This window comes from Passer domesticus, chromosome 17, assembly GCF_036417665.1.
Source record: "Passer domesticus isolate bPasDom1 chromosome 17, bPasDom1.hap1, whole genome shotgun sequence".
Lineage (NCBI taxonomy): Eukaryota > Metazoa > Chordata > Aves > Passeriformes > Passeridae > Passer > Passer domesticus.
Genome location: NC_087490.1, coordinates 13521366 through 13539298, shown reverse-complemented (window position 1 = coordinate 13539298; position 17933 = coordinate 13521366). Strand labels below are relative to the sequence as shown.

At 52.4% G+C, this 17933-nt stretch overlaps 1 protein-coding gene across 9 annotated transcripts in view; it reads left to right on the top strand.

Moving 5' to 3' along the window:
• Nucleotides 1-2341: 2341 nt before the first annotated feature.
• RIMBP2 (RIMS binding protein 2) overlaps nucleotides 2342-17933 on the top strand; it is an 80830-nt gene continuing 65238 nt past the window's right edge. For 8 of the 9 annotated variants that reach the window (XR_010348857.1, XR_010348856.1, XM_064392998.1 and 5 more), the window contains exon 1: nucleotides 2342-2485. The gene's annotated coding sequence lies outside the window, so the exon portion shown is untranslated. The remainder of the gene's footprint in view (nucleotides 2486-17933) is intronic. The other variant, XM_064392996.1, reaches the window with a different exon arrangement.

The following is a 17933-nucleotide window of genomic DNA, read 5'->3' as shown; positions in this document are numbered from 1 at the left end:
GGCTGGGCAAGGCAGTTCTCCAGAATTGCTGGAATATTCTGGCACAGCCAACGTCCCGGGCTGCAGGGCTGAGCTGGGCTGAGCTGATATCTACAGCAGGAACATTTCAGTTTGAAGATTCCATGTGGCTCAACCGAGGGGAAAAATCTGACTAGCCAAAATTAGACTTAAAAAAAAAAAAGAGAGAAGAAAAAGCCATTTATGGCACAAAGTGGTTATAAAAGCAGGAGTGCCTTGCCTGATGATCAGAGCCATAATCTAATCTGGGAATGAGCACAGGAACCTGGCTAGGAGCAGCTTTTCCCTCAGAAAATGCCAGAGCTTTGCTGCTCCTGCTGCAGCCATGAGCGATCGCCAGGAAGGTCATTGGGGCTGAGATTTGTGACACAGGGGTCTTGGGGACCTTGTTTTTAGATTTTGGGCTTCTCACTCAGAAAATTCTGGTCTTCCTGGGTGGTGCCAGTGCAGATGTCCAGGGCAGAAAGCACAGACCTCACCTGCTCTTCCTGCAGGGCCGGCACTGGGCTCGGCCTGGGCTCTGCATGTTTCACTCGGGAGGGATTCACTCAGGACTGCCAGCAGCAGCAGCCCTGCTGCAGGTCACACTGGGGCCACGGCTCAGCCCCAAAGCTCTGAGGAGAAACCTGGTCCATGGGAGTGGGAGCGGGGCTGTGGGGAGCTGCTGCCCCAGAAACCAGGGCAGGCCAGCTGGGAGGGATTGCTCCGCTGCTCAGGGACCGTCAGGGCTCACACTGGAGCTGGAAATGCAGCTGGCACAAAGCTTGAGAGAGACATCACCTGAGATTCCCTGCGTGCTCCCAAGTGCTTCCAGAGGAGCATCAGGTGTGCACTCCTGCAGAGCAGGGTGCTCCCCTGCCCTCCAGCTCCAGAGAGAGCCATCGGGCTTGAGCGGGAACCTGCCTTCTCCTGTTAATGCCAAACATTGCAAAATTCTCCTGCTCCTCCTCATCATGTCTGTGGGTGAAACCAGGGGAGGAAGGCTGGTGTCTGAAAAGGAACTGTGGGAAAGACAGCACTGAATTGAGGGATGTATTTCTCTAGATATTTTAGCAGAATTCAATAAAACATTGCCTTGAGAGTGCAATATTTACTTCCTCTGTAAAACACTAAAAGGAAAATACAGAAATACCACTCAATACAGTTCAGATGTTTTCTTGATGATTTAACCTTCATCAGCCCGGGGAATCCAGTTGCGTTGTAGTGAATGCGCTCCCAAAGTGATCACATTGTGTCACTCGGATCACCTCTGCTCAGGAGAAACCAGCAGCACAAAACAACGAGAAAGCGAGCTGAGCCTGGGCTCCTAAAATCTGATTTACTGAACATGTGTCCGTGTGTCCCCTCAGAGCGGCTCCCCGTGTGAGGGAGCTGCCGCTGCCCTCGGCGGCTCCGCGGGCACGCCGTGCCCCCGCCCGCCGGGCAGCGAGCGGCGGGCATGCTGCGGCTAATCCGCCTCCTTCCCGTCGGCAGCGGCGCCGCTGCGGGCCCCGGGAGGGCGGCTGGCATGTCCCGGGCGGCGGCCGGGGCCCGCAGGCCGGAGCGGGGCCCGCGGCCGCTCCCGCCGTAGCGCAGCCCGGCCCGGCCCCGGCAGAGCCATCTTGGCGCTGCGAGCGCCTCACAGGCTCGGGGGCGGCCGCGCACCGCCGCGCTCGCTCGGCTCCGCTCCGCGCCTGCCCGCGCGGCCACAGGCCGTGAGGCGGCTCCGAGCGCCGCCGCGGCTGCGGCTGCCGGCCCGGGAACTGCGGCTGACAGCGAGCTGCTGCCGGCCCGGGAACTGCGGCTGACAGCGAGCTGCTGCCGGCCCGGGAACTGCGGCTGACAGCGAGCTGCTGCCGGCCCGGGAACTGCGGCTGGCACCGGGAGCTGCGGCTGGCACCGGGAGCTGCTGCTGACACCGAGCTGCTGCTGCTGACACCGGGAGCTGCGGCTGCTGAGACCGGGAACTGCGATTGTGACACCGGGAGCTGCCGGCCCCGGGAACTGCGGCTGACACCGGGAGCTGCGGCTGACACCGAGCTGCTGCCGGCCCGGAGCGGCTGTGACACCGGGAGCTGCTGCTGCTGAGACCGGGAACTGCTGCTGACACCGGAGCTTGCTGCCGGCCCCGCTCCGCTCCGACATCGGAGCTGCTGCTGACACCGGAGCTGCGGCTGCAGCCGGCCCCGAGCGCTCCGACACCGGAGCTGCTCCCGGCCCTGGAGCTGCGGCTGCTGCCGGCCCCGCTCCGACACCGGGAGCTGCGGCTGCTGCCGGCCCCGCTCCGACATCGGGAGCTGCGGCTGCTGACACCGGGAGCTGCTGCTGCCGGCCTTGGAGCTGCTGCTGACACCGGAGCTGCGGCTGCCGCCGCCCCGCTCCGCTCCGACACCGGAGCTGCTGCTGCTGCTGCTGCTGGCACCGGAGCTGCCGGGGCCCCGCTCCGCTCCCGCAGGAGCCGCTCGCCCCCGGCCCCGCCTGAGCGCAGGTACGGGAGATCGCTGCTGGGAACAGCCGGGGCCGCTGCGGGGCCCGCGGGGGTGGGATGGGGATGGGGATGGGATGGAGATGGGAGGGATGGGGATGGGGATGGGATGGGATGGGGATGGGATGGGGATGGGAGGGATGGGATGGGGATGGGGATGGGGACAGGGACGCGGATGCGTGTGCGGGGGGACAGTCCCCTTCCGGCACGGGTAACTCTTATCGCAGGCAGGCAAACTTTATTATTCTGCAGCAATCTGGCGATGCCCTTCACTGCATCTTCCCTCCTAGGTGCTGCTGTGAATGATAAAATGTGCATCGTGCAGGAGCGCTAGGTAAAGGGATTAAACTCTTGCTAGATTATTCCATCCTGCCTGCGGCTGATGTTTAATCTGATGTCATTTCCCAGTCGCTTCGAGGGTTCCCGGTGGAATGGCAGCCGTGTGTGCTCGAGCTGGGCTCTGCGGGCAGAGCTGGCTGCCCCAGCCCGGGCAGGGCGCGCTCCTGGGGCGTGTTTGCTTTCGGACGGGGATTGTGCTGTCATGGCAAAGCCACCCCGGCTCACACAGCCGGTACGTGCCGCCTGTCTGGCGTCCACGGCCAGGCCAGACCAGTGCAAGAAAACAGCTCATCCTTGCTCCACAGAGCGAGATCTGCAGACAGACAGAGACAAACGCAGGGCTGGGGGTGTCTGCTCTGCGGCCGAGCACGTAGAACAGAACACCACCATTTACTGTTGCCCGTTCCCGCGAATACAGTGAATTACAGTGCTGTGCTCCCGGTCCGGGGGCACTGCGGGGTTTTCACCCACCTCTCTCCCACGCTGGCCCTTGCTGAGGCGCTGGGCACGGGGGTGTGTCTTTCCCTGAGCGATGATGTGATGGTCGACATTACAGCTGTACCCGGGCTTAGTGCAGCTGTGGCCGAGGAGAATCCCAGGCCACGTTAAACCTTTGGTTCTTCTTTTTTTTAAGCTGCTGCTGCCTGTTTTTTTTAGTGGTAAAACACTGCCTGGGCTGTTTTGTCCAGTGCAGGTAGTGATGCAGGGTTTGTGTATAAAATAACTCAGCAGAATAACTTATTAGTGAGCCTTGACACTGCATCTGGTAAATGCAGAGTCTGCTTCCTAGGGGATTGGATATATTTTATAGAAATAGCTAAATTCAAAGCCACTGGTTGTAACATTAGGAATTGCAGCCAGTATTCTGTGACAGGGGAAGAATACCAGGAATGCTATAATCCAAATAAAAATACTACTGCTTGGCAAGATAGAAGAGCTGCCTTGAGAAAACAGATGAAATACTGAAACACAGACCAAGCAGCAGAGGGGAAGGTACAGCATCCCCGTGAAGGCAATATGGTAAAAAATAGCAGCATGTGGCACTGATGGGAAAGTTGCTGTGGTCACTTTGTATTTTGGCGTTTTTGATCGGGAGGTGTTACATTTTTATTAGAGCAGGGCTTTCCAGTCTGCCCAGCTGACAAATGAAGAAGGCAATTCAGATCAAATATTACAGATGTCAGCCAGCACTCACCACTGCAGACAGCCTTTGAAGCACATCTGTGCTACTTCTAGTGCCTTAAAGGAGCTTGGGGTTTTTTTAGGTGCCTCTTTGTTGTTCCTTTCTGATCTGATGGTCCTGGTCAGTGCTTTGTGCAGACTGTTTTCTTTTGAAAAGGGGAAAGACCGACTCTGAATGGAGCCAGTGAAGTGGCCGTGCTGTCTGCAGGCTGGAGAGCAGCCCTGATTTTCCCTGCTTCCATCCCTGAATGGGTTCCAGCCTGCTGAAATACAGCATGACTGCGTGCTAGAGGCAGAACAGGGGGCTCTGCCAGCACATCCAGCTTGATGGATTTGTCTCTACCTGGGGCACCTTTGTGAGACAGGCAGCCTGTTGAAGTTTCTAGAATTAAAACCAAGCTACAGCTCTAAAACAGCACGTGGCTTTTAGGAGTAGGAAAAGTGAGGTGGAACAAAACATGGGGCAGGGCAGTGCCACAGATTTCTGCATGAAAATGGGCTGAAGAGCTGCTGCAGTTACCTGGCAGCTGCAAGCTCAGGAACCTGAAGCATCTCTCTATGGATGTGAGCAGTCCCATGCCTGTACCAGCTGTGGATGTGCTTCTGCATCTGCACATCTGTACAGATGTGTCTCTGGTTAGATCCGTGCTAGGTGTGTGTGTGAGCACTGCCCTTTGGACAGCTGTGTCATACTGAGCCTTACATCAACATACCAGCAGCACAGCCTTCTGGTTACAAAACTCTGAACCTTTCTGGGCTGCCACAAGGGACAGGAGAGGCCTGTGCTCCCTGGATAATTCACATCCTCGGGTGTTAAGGGGTTTCCTTTTGCTCAGTGCCCCACCACAGACCAAAATTAAATCCCCAAAATCACGCTGACTTGGCTCTGTGGTGAGAAGCTCGTTGGTCGTGTCCTGTCCTTTCAATATTCATGTTTGACAGTCAAGGCTGTTTGTCATTTCACCGAAACTGTTTCAGGCCCTCATCACTGCTATGAAATATGTCACAGCAGCTGAGTGTCTGTTAGTCACGACTTTTTTCCTGGGACTTATTTTTGGGTTATTATTCAGTGAAAGGTTCTGACTAAACTGGAGTTTTGTGTGAATCCTTTGTTTCCCCCTTTCACAGCCTGTATATCCTGTTCTGACAGAATGTCAAGCTGTACAGATACAGTTCCTCTCTGGTGTTGGACAGTCTCTCTGTGCACAGGACCTAGGAACTGAAATCTGTGTAGATTTTCTGGACAGCACGTGGTGCCACTGGTGATTACTGTGACTGCTGCTGTTCTGTGCAAGATGCCTGTCCAGCCCAGATGAGGATTGTCACAGAGTGCTGCTGACAGCAGCATTTCCTCTGTTACAACAGCACTAGCTGTTAGAATTGAAAAATATATCCCAGTATCAGGAATAAAAATAGAACTGGAGTGCAGCCACAGCGCTGGGGAAATGCAGCTTCTCCCAAGCAGGGTGCCAGGACCCAGTTTGTGCTCAGAGCTGGGGAAGGGCTCCTGCCAGGCTGCCAGGGGCTCTGGGCAGGGGAAGGGGTGCCCTGGCCCTGGAGCAGCTGGGGCTGCAGCTTGGGTGGCACCGAGGGCTCCCTGCTCACTGCACCCGCCCTGGTGAGTGAGGTGTGGGCTGTGTTCACCCTGTGATGGTCCTGCAGGGCCACTGGGGACTGAAAAGCCATTGCAGAGCCATTGCAAAGCCAGTGGGCACTGCAGAGCCACCCGTGGCTGGGATCTGCTGAGGACATGAGAGAGCTCCAAGGGCTCGTGGCTCCACACCTTGGCTCAGGAAATCAGAGTGGGGCTTCCAGCTCTGCCACAGGTTCTGTGAATGGCCCTGAGCAGAGCATTTAGCATCTCCTGGGCTCTGTTCTCCTTCTGTAAATGGGAATAATAATGAACTCTTTCCACTACATTCTATTTATTTTATCTGCGTAGGAAATGAGATTTTCAGACCAAATACTGTTTTCTCCATCAGGATGCTGAATCCCAACAGAGGCTTCTAGATGCTACTTATAAATCACTTGACAGCCTGCATTGTGTGTTGTTGATCTATAGAAGAATATTGCTGAGTGCCAGAAGAATTTGAATTTGCTCTGGGGTTTCTGGAACAACATTTGATTAGCGGATTCTCTGTTTTGCTGGTGGGTTTGTCCAGGTTGGAGTGAAGAACCTCATTCCCCTGCTGGTGGCAGTGATTTGGTAGAAACATTGACAGAGCAAGTGTCAGGACAGAGGGAATGGCACAGGAGGCTTAATTTTTGCTTTTTAAAAAATACATAATTGTCATAAAGTTTTCTGTTTCCTGCTGCACACAGGCTTGGTTCCTAGAGCAGCAGGCATTGCTGTGCCCAGTGCTGGCTGATCAGCAGCAGTGCAGGGTGTTCCTGTGAACAAGAGGAAGGCACTGAGAAATAACAGCATGGCACAGATTCTCCTCCCTGCTCTCATCTCATGACATTTAGAGCCCCTTTTCCAGTTTTCCTTTGGAGAGCATCCTGCAGCCAGCCCCTGTGCCTGGAGGTTTGTGTGAACAGGGTGGGCTGCTGGGCAGCCATCACATGCACCCCTTCCCCTCCATGCTCCTCCTCCCCCAGAGCCACACTGATTTATTGTCTGTCACTGAGGAGCAGAAATCACTTTTACAGACAGCCTCATCAAGTTCTTACACTGGATGTGTGATGGGAGAAATTACAGTTATACCCCCTCTTGCCAGCTTAGAAAGGAAAATAAGCCTTTCTTGAGGCAGGTTAACTTGTTTGGGGTTGGCTTAGAAAAATCCTACATCAGGGCTAAATTCCTCCAGAACAGGGAATTTATTCTGGTACTTCATCTTTTCAGCTCCTGCTGAGTATTTCTGTACCTCCTCCTTACAGAGCTGGAAGATGCTCTGTTGTGTTCCTGTATTCCATATTCCTGTATGGAATACCGTGGTGCCTTTGGTGTGGGAAGTGCAGTGGGAGCCCTGCCCCTGTCACTGGGAGTGTTGTCTGGTGTTAACCAGGCAGGACTGTGCAGATGAGTGCCAGGGCACAGCTCAGAGCCCCTGGGCATGGCTGGGCACTGCCTGGGGAGGGGTGCAGCTGGGTCAGGGCTGGGTTGGGGTTGGGGTTAGGGTTTGAGTTAGGGTTGGGGTTTGGTTGGGGTATGGTTTAGGGTTAGGGTTGGGATTGGGGTATGGTTTAGGGTTAGGGTTGGGGTTAGGGTTAGGGAGCTGCTGGTTCTCAGAATTCAGGGCAAGAAGCTCTCAGCTGTCACTGCAAGCAGCACTGCAGGGCTGCTCTGGCCAGTGCTCTGCATTTCCCTCCTCTGTGGCACTCAGTTCCCCCTCCTGGCCAAGTCTGGCTTTCTGTTCTCCCCCTCCCTGTCCCCAGTCCTGATGTTTAGAACCTTAGTAATATTCCCTGCCAGCTCCAGGGGTGTGTTTCTTCCCCTCTCCCTTGTTTACTGCTTGCTAATTAAGTTTTGTAGGTGGCAGTTTGGAATCTTAGTGGGACGTGTCATGTGGCTGCTAATGCTCTGCAGATCTCTATTACATAACCTTTAAGTAGTTGGGGAAATGTGCTTGTGTCATTCTGGGCCTGGCAGAAGGCTCTGTCTGAAGGCAGCAGCCTGATCAGGTTTTTTATGAGGGATGGCTGCAGAAATGCTGTGGCTGGTTTGCTGTGGCACAGGATCTGTGCCCCGTGTCAGGCCAGGCGTGTTCCCTGGCAGGGACACTCTGAGTGAGTCCCTGCAGGGCACAGCAGCCAGGGCTGGCTTCAAACAGGTAAGGATGCAGTCCATGTTAAATGCAGCACGCCAGGAGCCCCTCTGCTCTGCTGGGAGCTTTGCTCATCCCAGCTCTGATGAGCACAGAGCGAGCCCAGGAGCCCCTCAGCGTGTCCCCCCAGCCCTTCTCCTCCCACAGATCCCAGCTGGGCCCTGGTGCTTTCTGCAGAATGAAAACGTGAATCAATACAGGCTCCCAAAATGCTGTGTGGGGACAATCAATTTTTAATGCCTGGTAATTCATTAGGCTCTGCTTTGCTAAGGGAGCGTTTTGTAAATGGCAGCAGCTGCCCACTCCCAGAGTAAGAGCTCTTCCTCCTTCCTCCAGGCCAGAACCATCTCTGCTCACACTTCCCACACAGTTCCACACTCCTCAAACACCCTTGTACACCCTTGTACGCCCTTATATACCCTTACACATCTTTATACTTCCTTAATACACCCTTATACATCCTTATACGTATTTATGCGCCCTTATACATCTTTATACACCCTTGTACACCCTTATACATACTTACATATCTTTATACATCCTTAATACACCCTTAGACATCTTTAGACACCCTTAGACACCCTTAGACACCCTTATCCATCTTTATCCACTCTCCAGTGCAGTGTAAGCACTCCATGGATGGAGCAGCCTGGGCCCTGGGCAAACAAATCACCTTTTGCTTTCCTGGCCAGGGCACGGCCTTGTCTGAGTGCTGTCTGTGAGTTCTGTCTGTCTGTGGCTCTGACTGTCTCTCTGATAAACCACAGGAGATCGTTGGCTTCACTTTCTGTACCTGCTGCCAAGGCTCAGTGCCAGTGAGCTCCTGTGGTCCTGAGTGAAAGCTGTGATTAGAAATGAGGAGGAGCTGGATGAAATTTTGGGGTTTTTTTAAAAGTATGTCAGACTTACAAGTTTGTAATCTTGTATCAAAATACATTTTGTCTAGAGGAGCCCTCAGTCTGCAATAGCACTTTTCAGTAGGAAAACTCTTTACTGAGTACTTCAGAATGATGGTTTGCTGTCATTGCTGGTGAGAAATTTCCAGGGTCTTGCAGGTTGATTTGCCCAGCATCATTCAGGAGGGTCAAGGGAAATCCATGGGTGTTGTTTGCAGAACCTGCTCTAACATTTCTCCATTGTATTGCTTCTCTTAATTAAATGTTGTATGAGAAAGGAGGAGGGGGAAGTATTGATCTTCTAAAACCAGACATTTTTTGTTTCATTGTAAATTAACTGGCCCACGTGCTACTCCTAGTAATGAGTCTGCAAATGCATTAATCTTTAAGAGAATTACTACTCTCATGAATCAGGGTGGCTACAATCAGTTTGTGTGCTCTGAGGGCTCCTGCTCACCTGCTGAGGCTCACTGGGGCCACCAGAGCTGCCACCCTGGTGTGGCACCAGCTGCCCGAAGGGCAGGCTTCCTTTTAAACACAGAAACATGGGCTGCACCCACCTGCCCTAGGAAACCCCATAAAGCCGATTTACAGCTGCCTATGCTCTGATTCCAGCTCGGCCAGGAGCCACCAACGATGGGGCACAGCAGCATGAACTGTGCCTCATCCTCAGATAAACAGAGCTATAAAATCACAGGCAGTGCATGTAAAGACATTCATACAGAAGAGTTGAGTGCCTCAAGTGCCTCCAGTGCAGACCCAGAGAGACCCAGAGCTGGGACCCCACGAGCCCTGTCAGCTGTGCTGCCTTCCCCTCTCCCCCCACTGTGCTTCCCGTGACTCACATTCAGTCTGGCACCTAAAAACTGCCAGAACGTTCAGGCAGAGCTGCTGATTTTCCATGTCCCTTCATTTAACAGCGTTCCAGGGCCCGTGCTGCTGTTGAGAGGATGTTTTCTCACTCTGATTTGCTGTAACTAAGTAACAGGAATTTTCCCTAGTGCAGCTGGGTTGTGCACTGTAACGTCAGGATGGAACTGGCTGTGGGGAATTGGAAATTATTGTTGGAAAGAAGGTCAAGGAAAGGAGCCCGGGCAGAGGATCCGCTGGCCCTGGTGTTCTCTTCGGGGTTCTGCCAGCCTGGGGTGCCCACTTCAGCTCTGGGTGCTCCTCAGAAGTCACACCAGGTCCTGTGGGATTTCCCAGGCCACTGAGAGAGGAAGGGAGAGATGGAGAGCCTTAAAAAACACCCAGTGAGAAGGTGCAGTGAAAAACAAAGAATCAAAAGGTAGCATCCATTATTTTCCAGGTGTGTAAAAGGATTCTGCTGCTGTCTGTCTGGACTTGCTCCTAAAATCACTTGGTAAATGTGAGTTCAGAAGGGCTCTTTGCTAAACACTGGTGAGTTTTACTAATTTATGTATTCCTTGTCTTTGGTTCTGGCTTTGTCCTCAGCAATACATCACAATTTAGCTTTTTCACAAGCTTGTCATTTGTGGACTACTCCCCTTGCAAACTGAGCTCACAAGTAAGCAGAGAGGGACTGTCCTTGGCACCACATTGCCTTGGGGTGAAAATGAGATTTTGTTTGTGGTGTGTAACAATTGCCAAGAGGACAGAATTTCCATAGCAGTCATGGCTGTTAGAGAAATGCAGATCTGAGGCATGTAGCACTATTTATTGTTTGTTCTCTGCAACGTTCATTAAAGTATAATTGCTGACAATAGCCAGGCAGAATAATGCATGCCTGTGAGTGCAGTGCCTTTAAAGGTCCCTGGCATTCCTATTAGCAGAATTTCCAATTTATTGGAATAACTTCAGGGCTGGATTGGGGTCCTCTCCTGATGGGTTGGTGCAGTGTATCTTACTCAGATCCCTGTAAATCTCCTCATGTGCATGGTTCCCACTGCTGCCATCCAGTACAAGCGTGTGGAAAATGCTTTTGGGTTTTCACACCTCCATCAAAGCTGCTCTAGGATGAAGTCCCACAGGAATGTTCAGCTATCACTGTCCATCATTGCTGGATAGATAATAGACCACTGTTACACAAACAATAAAACCAGCAAGTAAATACTTCAGGGGAAATATCACAATATCCCACTCTGGGAGGTGTGAGGAACAACTCCCATTACTTCCATCCTTAATAATTAAAACCATTTACAAAGAGTGTGGAATTCTCAAAACACACCTTAAAGCCTTGGCTTTTTGTGTATGTGTAGGATTTGTGTTCAGGATGAGCTGGAACTGGAGCAGGCCAGAAGAAAGGGCTGTGTGAACAAACCAGGAATTTGGGGAGCTTATGTTATGAAACACTAAAAGAGCTTTTTCTGTGTTGTCTGTTAGTGACAAAGTGACAGGGTAGGTCTGATTTCCTCACTGGTGCTGACTCCAGCACAGACCTAGTGCTGAGATTGCCCAGGCGAGGGAAGTGTTCAGGAATGCCAAGGCTGCTCCTCCTCAGTGCCTTTTGCACAGCGCCTGCCTGGCTGAGCTTCAGCTTTAGCTGATAGTTCAGGTGAATGCCTTCGACCTCGAGGTCTCCAAACTGTAATTTCTGGGGAGGTTATGACTGGGATCTGAGTTTTGCAGACCTGTGATGGGTGATGGAGAGGAATGTTAGATCTGCTGCAACCACCTTAGAAATAAAGAAAAAATTCTTTGTTCAGCTGAGAGGGAATTCTCCTGGTCCCAAAAACCCTGCTGAGAATCAGCAGGTTGCTGGAGTTTCTAAGGAAGGGTTCTTTTGGAGAAAATCAGGCCAGGGTTTGCCTTTTTTTTTTTTTCCTAGGGTTTAGAAGAGAAATTGTATTTAAAGACATCCATTCTCTTCCTCCATGAACAGTGGCTTGAATTTAGCATGCTGTCTGCTCTGGAAGTTTATTAATGTAATCACTCAGCTGCAGAAAGTTAAAACATGGAAGGAATCAGGCTGGCAGGGAGCCTAATCACCGTGCAAAACCAAGCACAGCACCATCCACCATCCACCTTCCCCGTCTGGAGCTCCTCAGCTTCCTCCAGTGCCTCCTCTGAGCTTGCCAGCACAGTGTGAGACCTCCAGGAGATGTGCTGGCGTGGGGCTGTTTGTTTGCAGCTGGAAGGACGAGCTCCAGTATTTGTGCTAACAGCTCTCCTGCCCTGGGACGTGCCTGCTTTGTGGGAGGGGGGTCAGGGGGAAGGAGGGGCTCTGGACTCAGAGCATCCTTCAGGCTGGAAGCAGCTCCAGGGCAGCTGTGCAGAGCCTCTGCCATCGCCCGGTGTGCTCTCCTCCTCCTGAGGGGAGAGCAGAGCAGGGCCTGGGAGCAGATCCCTGGGACAGGACAGCTCAGCAGAGCCTGCCCCAGCTGGGCTCGGCTCAGCAGAGCCTGCCCAAACTGGGCTCAGCTCAGCAGATCTGTCCCAGCAGAGTCTGTCCCAAACTGGGCTCAGCTCAGCAGAGCCTGCCCAAACTGGGCTCAGCTCAGCAGATCTGTCCCAAACTGGGCTCGGCTCAGCAGAGCCTGTCCCAAACTGGGCTCAGCTCAGCAGAGCCTGCCCAAACTGGGCTCAGCTCAGCAGATCTGTCCCAAACTGGGCTCGGCTCAGCAGAGCCTGTCCCAAACTGGGCTCAGCTCAGCAGAGCCTGCCCAAACTGGGCTCAGCTCAGCAGATCTGTCCCAGCAGAGTCTGTCCCAAACTGGGCTCAGCTCAGCAGAGCCTGCCCAAACTGGGCTCAGCTCAGCAGATCTGTCCCAAACTGGGCTCGGCTCAGCAGAGCCTGTCCCAAACTGGGCTCAGCTCAGCAGAGCCTGCCCAAACTGGGCTCAGCTCAGCAGATCTGTCCCAAACTGGGCTCAGCTCAGCAGATCTGTCCCAAACTGGGCTCGGCTCAGCAGAGCCTGTCCCAAACTGGGCTCAGCTCAGCAGAGCCTGCCCAAACTGGGCTCAGCTCAGCAGAGCCTGCCCCAGCTGGGCTCAGCTCAGCAGAGCCTGCCCAAACTGGGCTCGGCTCAGCAGAGCCTGTCCCAAACTGGGCTCAGCTCAGCAGAGCCTGCCCCAGCTGGGCTCAGCTCAGCAGAGCCTGCCCAAACTGGGCTCCAGCAGACCCTGTCCATTACCTTGATGAAGACACCTTCTCATCCATTTTAGCATACTTGAAGCCATCATTTAGATGTGCTTGCACCAGCAGTTAGGAATGCAAGATTCTTGAGTGGTGCAGGGAGAGAGGAAGCAAAAAATGTTTTCTGGAAAAGTTTTTCTGTCATTTGAAGTCAGAATTTAAGTTTGTGGAGCTCAGTCAGTCCAGAATGCTTTGGACAGATGTGTTCTGACAACTTACACTGGCAGTGATAAAGAAGTAAAATACCCAGGAGAAAGAGAATTTAGTTACAAGGGAAAATACTGCAAGCTTCAAGGAATCTTCAAAGAAACCACATTCCTTAAAAGATGGAAAGCAGGAAATGGCCATGAATCTCACTTTCATTAGGTGGATCAAAGAGGAAGATGGATGTGAGCTGCATATCAGCAATTCCACCCTTCTGCTGATCCAGGTGCAGATGGAGGCCAGAGGAAATCCTTTAACTGATCCTCACATCACTTAACAGGAAAGTCAGAGTAAATTGACTCTCACTTCCTGGGCTTAATTCTGGTCCTGTGATAATGCAGTTATTTAACCTGCCTCTGTTCAAAGAGCTGCCCTGGAGAAGGGCACGGGGCAGCAGCAGCTCCAGGCACATTCCTGGTGGAGTGCAGGTGTGTGGATCCAGGTGAGCTCTAAATGGATCAGAAAAGCAAGGGGGAAGTCACATTTGCAGTTAGGCTGGCCAGAGAGGGGCAGGTTAGTCCCATCACAGGGACCACGAGGAATGCTGAGGCAGTAATAATTGGCAGAAATCAGATGGAGAAAGAAAGCTTTCTGCTTTTAGTACCTGTCTTAGAGCGGATGTAAATGACTCCTGAAAGTGCCCATCTCTTCACTGGGTGTCAGAGGGCCCGGACAGCTGGAGTGAAGGTGTTCACATACCTCTGATGATAAACAGAATAATCCCATGAAAATGTATACTGTCGATTTTGTGTAGTAAATGGATTCATTTTTAATTATGAGCATCTTTAACCTCAGTAACTGCAGTGTGTGTTGAAGAATGTTTGATGCTAATAATAATTTCCATATAGATGATCCCAGATTCTCACTGCCTGGAGGAAGCTGTGCTTTTGTACTGAGGGGTGGCTGGAGAGCTGAGCACAGCCTGGACACATCTCTGGGCTCATCTCCCCAGGCTGAGCCTGCTCTGCTGTGCCCATCAGGCTGCAGAGCTCACCTGGGGCTGTGCCTGCAGAGCTCACCTGGGGCTGTGCCTGCAGAGCTCACCTGAGCCCATCAGTGCCTGCAGAGCTCACCTGGGGCTGTGCCTGCAGAGCTCACCTGGGGCTGTGCCTGCAGAGCTCACCTGAGCCCATCAGTGCCTGCAGAGCTCACCTGGGGCTGTGCCTGCAGAGCTCACCTGAGCCCATCAGTGCCTGCAGAGCTCACCTGGGGCTGTGCCTGCAGAGCTCACCTGAGCCCATCAGTGCCTGCAGAGCTCACCTGGGGCTGTGCCTGCAGAGCTCATCTGAGCCCATCGGTGCCTGCAGAGCTCACCTGAGCCCATCAGTGCCTGCAGAGCTCACCTGAGCCCATCAGTGCCTGCAGAGCTCACCTGGGGCTGTGCCTGCAGAGCTCACCTGAGCCCATCAGTGCCTGCAGAGCTCACCTGGGGCTGTGCCTGCAGAGCTCACCTGAGCCCATCAGTGCCTGCAGAGCTCACCTGAGCCCATCAGTACCTGCAGAGCTCACCTGGGGCTGTGGCTGCAGAGCTCACCTGGGGCTGTGCCTGCAGAGCTCACCTGGGGCTGTGCCTGCAGAGCTCACCTGAGCCCATCAGTGCCTGCAGAGCTCACCTGGGGCTGTGCCTGCAGAGCTCACCTGGGGCTGTGCCTGCAGAGCTCACCTGAGCCCATCAGTGCCTGCAGAGCTCACCTGGGGCTGTGCCTGCAGGGCTCACCTGGGCAGGGAGGCTGCAGGGCTCAGCTGGCAGGGCTGCAGGGCTGCTGGTGGCTGTGGCTGCCTGGGCAGGCACAGAGCCAGCAGGGCTCATGCCAGAGCCTGGCACTGGGAGGAAAAGCGCTCCCTCCTGCAGGATCAGTTTCTGGTTTGGCAGATCCCTTTGAACTCGGTGCTGACACCACTTAGAGTGACAGCAGAGCCCTGCTGGTGGCTGCTGCTGGAGCCAGGGCGCAGTGCTGCTGCTGGCACGGATTGGCAGGGCTGCCCCAGACTGGGGGCACGGACTGAGGCAGGGCTGCCCCAGACTGGGGGCACGGATGGTTCCAGGGCTGCCCCAGACAGGGGCACACACTCAGGATGCCGTTTGATCCCCTCCTGAGGGAGGCTCTGCTTGTGCCAGAGTGATCTTTTGTGCTGCCAAAACCGGGAAGTCACTGAGGATGGTTTGCTATTGAGAGAGCAGCTGCTGTCAGATGAGTTTGGCTTCACTTTGGGGCTCAGATTCCTTCACAGAGATGAATCTTCAGCTCTCGTCCTGTTGTTTGTGTCAGAGGCAGTCAGACATTTTCCTGACTGTCATTTTCTCATAAAAAGCCACCTCAAATCCTTTTTAAAGGATTTACATTTTATGTTGATAATACTTGGGGCTTAAAGGCCTGATTCTCCTTAGACTTGTGGTGGTATCACTGTGGGATAATTCCAGTAAGAAATATATCAGTTACATGTGTGAAATGAAAGAAAAACTGGTGCCCAATACATGTTTCATTTCCATAAATATCAGCGGCCCCATGGAAAGACAGGGTTTGGATTTGCTGGTGTGGAGCTCCTGCAGTGGTACCTGGCTTGTTCCTACCTGTGGCTAAGAACTGAGGTGTAAAAGCTGTGCTGAGCAGGGCTGCTGCTGTGTCTGTCACCTGGACACGCTGTGTGCTTCCACGGAGCCCGAGTGTGAACTCTGTGTTAATGTGAGCTTTACTGTTGAAAAGAACATTCTGGAAGATTCAGCATAGTGGGTGTCTGGTGTTCATTAAGGCTTCTTTGCTTGGCCAGGTCTGAGTTGAGAGCCAGTGCAAAGCTTCCCTGCAGTCTGAGCAGAATTCTGTGACAGGAGGGATCTCTTACCCTTCTCCAGGACACAGAGGGTGTCAGTTTTTGCAGCATGAGTAAAATGGAGAAATCAGCCAGTCTTATGCTCAATAACCTTCTTTAAAATTGTAAATCAGTTATTTGATACTTTATGGAAGAAATCTCAGTAGTATGGATGTGTCTCTTGCCTCTTTATCTTAGGTTATGCTTGTAAGTTTTATATCAGAGTTTAAAGAGTAATAAATAAAGCAATTATTCCATCTAATAGCCAGATTTGTATTTTTCCCAAGAATCGCATTTCTTGCTGTGGCCACAGGATTTATTTATTGGCACGTTCTGTGATACTCTGCAGTTTGAGACTTGCAGCTAGAAGTGGTTTTAGCCTGACACAGCAACATGAGTCATTTCCATCAGAGCTTCCTGCCCAGGAGGTGCCAGAGTTGCTTTGATTTATCACCAAAACTTTGACAGCAGGCTCTCACTTTGAATTTAGGATAGATTTCTGCAGATAGGTGTTTAACTAATTAAATTCAGAGCAATTTGGCACAGTAGCTAAAAATATGGGAACCCTCCAGACTGCAGTGCTGTGGAGAATTGGTGCCAGCTGCAGCAGGAGCCACTGTGAAAATCAGAGAAGTTTTTGACTGGAAGGGCAGCCAGTGTGATACTGACTGCAGGAAGGAGCAGAACTAAGGGCAGGGTTGAGAGGAGAGGCTGCTGCAAGCAGGGGCTTGCTCAGTGAGCTCCCACCAGAGCTCGGTTTTGTGGAGTTTCACTGGTGGAGGAAGGGTTTGTGTGCCAAGGAGGGTTCAGGGTGTCTGCTTCCAAGAGAGGGAGCAGAGAGCCATGGTGACCTTAAAGGAAAAAAGTGTGGAAAAGTAGTTTAATAGTTTATAGATAATATAATTTCTATTTTTTTTATATATATATATATATGTATGTATGTATATATATGTAGTATAATAGTATATAGTTAATGTATAGGTAATAAAGTTGCAGAAGATTTTATTGTTCCAATTAATAAAGAAAAAAGGAAAAGGCCAGTCCTTAGCTGATTTTTGAAGGAAATAGTTCACTTTGCCACACAGTTCACTTATCAAATCCAAGTAAATAATACTTTTCCTGCAGTGTTTCCCACTGGTTGGTGTGAGCATTTTATTGCTTATCAGGGTTTTTTCCTTGTCAGCTGTCTGCACTCATTTTATCATTCTGGTGATGCAGGCTCTGGATGTTTCTGTTCCAGGCTGGGATTTCATGCCTGGACAGCCTCCAGTACTGCCTATTGTTCTTTCTTACTTTGAGCTGCAAGTGACAAGTGAGCTCTAATTTTTAAATTTATTTATTAAAAAATCAGATCAACAGTCTTCCCACTGACAATCAGGATCCCCATTCACCCCAGGCTAGATCAGTATAATTAGCCACAAGCGAAACTCTGCATTTTCAGCAGTGTTTCCTCTTTGCTGCCGCGGTGGGAATTGCTCAGCGTGGCTGATACTGGAAGGCTGTTTGAGCAGAGACACAAGGGTGTTTTTGTCTGATGACAAACACATCTTACTCGTTTATTCCTGGTCCTGTGGAAGGGCTGGCAGCCTCCTGGGGCGTTTCATTGGCAGCCCCTGCAGCCCCAGCAGCATGAGGAAAGGCAGCAAGCTTCCCCAGGCAGGCCAGGGAGTGTGAGTGGCTGCAGTTCAGGCCAGAGGTCTGTGTCCCTCCCCGGAGCTCGGGTTCAGCAGGAGGAAGGGTTTTGATTTCAGCTGGAATCTGCAGGTTTCAGGCCAGGTCGCTCTCTGCTCTCCCGGGGCTGTCCTGCCCGTCCTCGCTGCCTGGAGAGCCCTGAGCTGCAATTCAGCAGCACCACCCTGGACAGGGCTGTGGAGTGTGGGTTCCTGCTAGCCCGGAGCCCCAGGGAGCACAGAGTCTGTCTGTCTGTCTGTCTGTCTGTCTGTGCCCGTCCATCTCACCCAGGACATTCCCCTGAATCTCACCTCTCCTTCCACGGGCTCTGCCCCGGAGCCCTGAGAGCTCCCTAAAGCAGGGCTGAGCTGGTCGAGTCTGGAACACAGAGTTCTGTGGGTCTGGAACAGAGAGTTCAGTGAGCCTGGAACATGGAGTGATGTGAGTCTGGAACCCTGAGTTCTGTGAGTCTGGAACACAGAGTGATG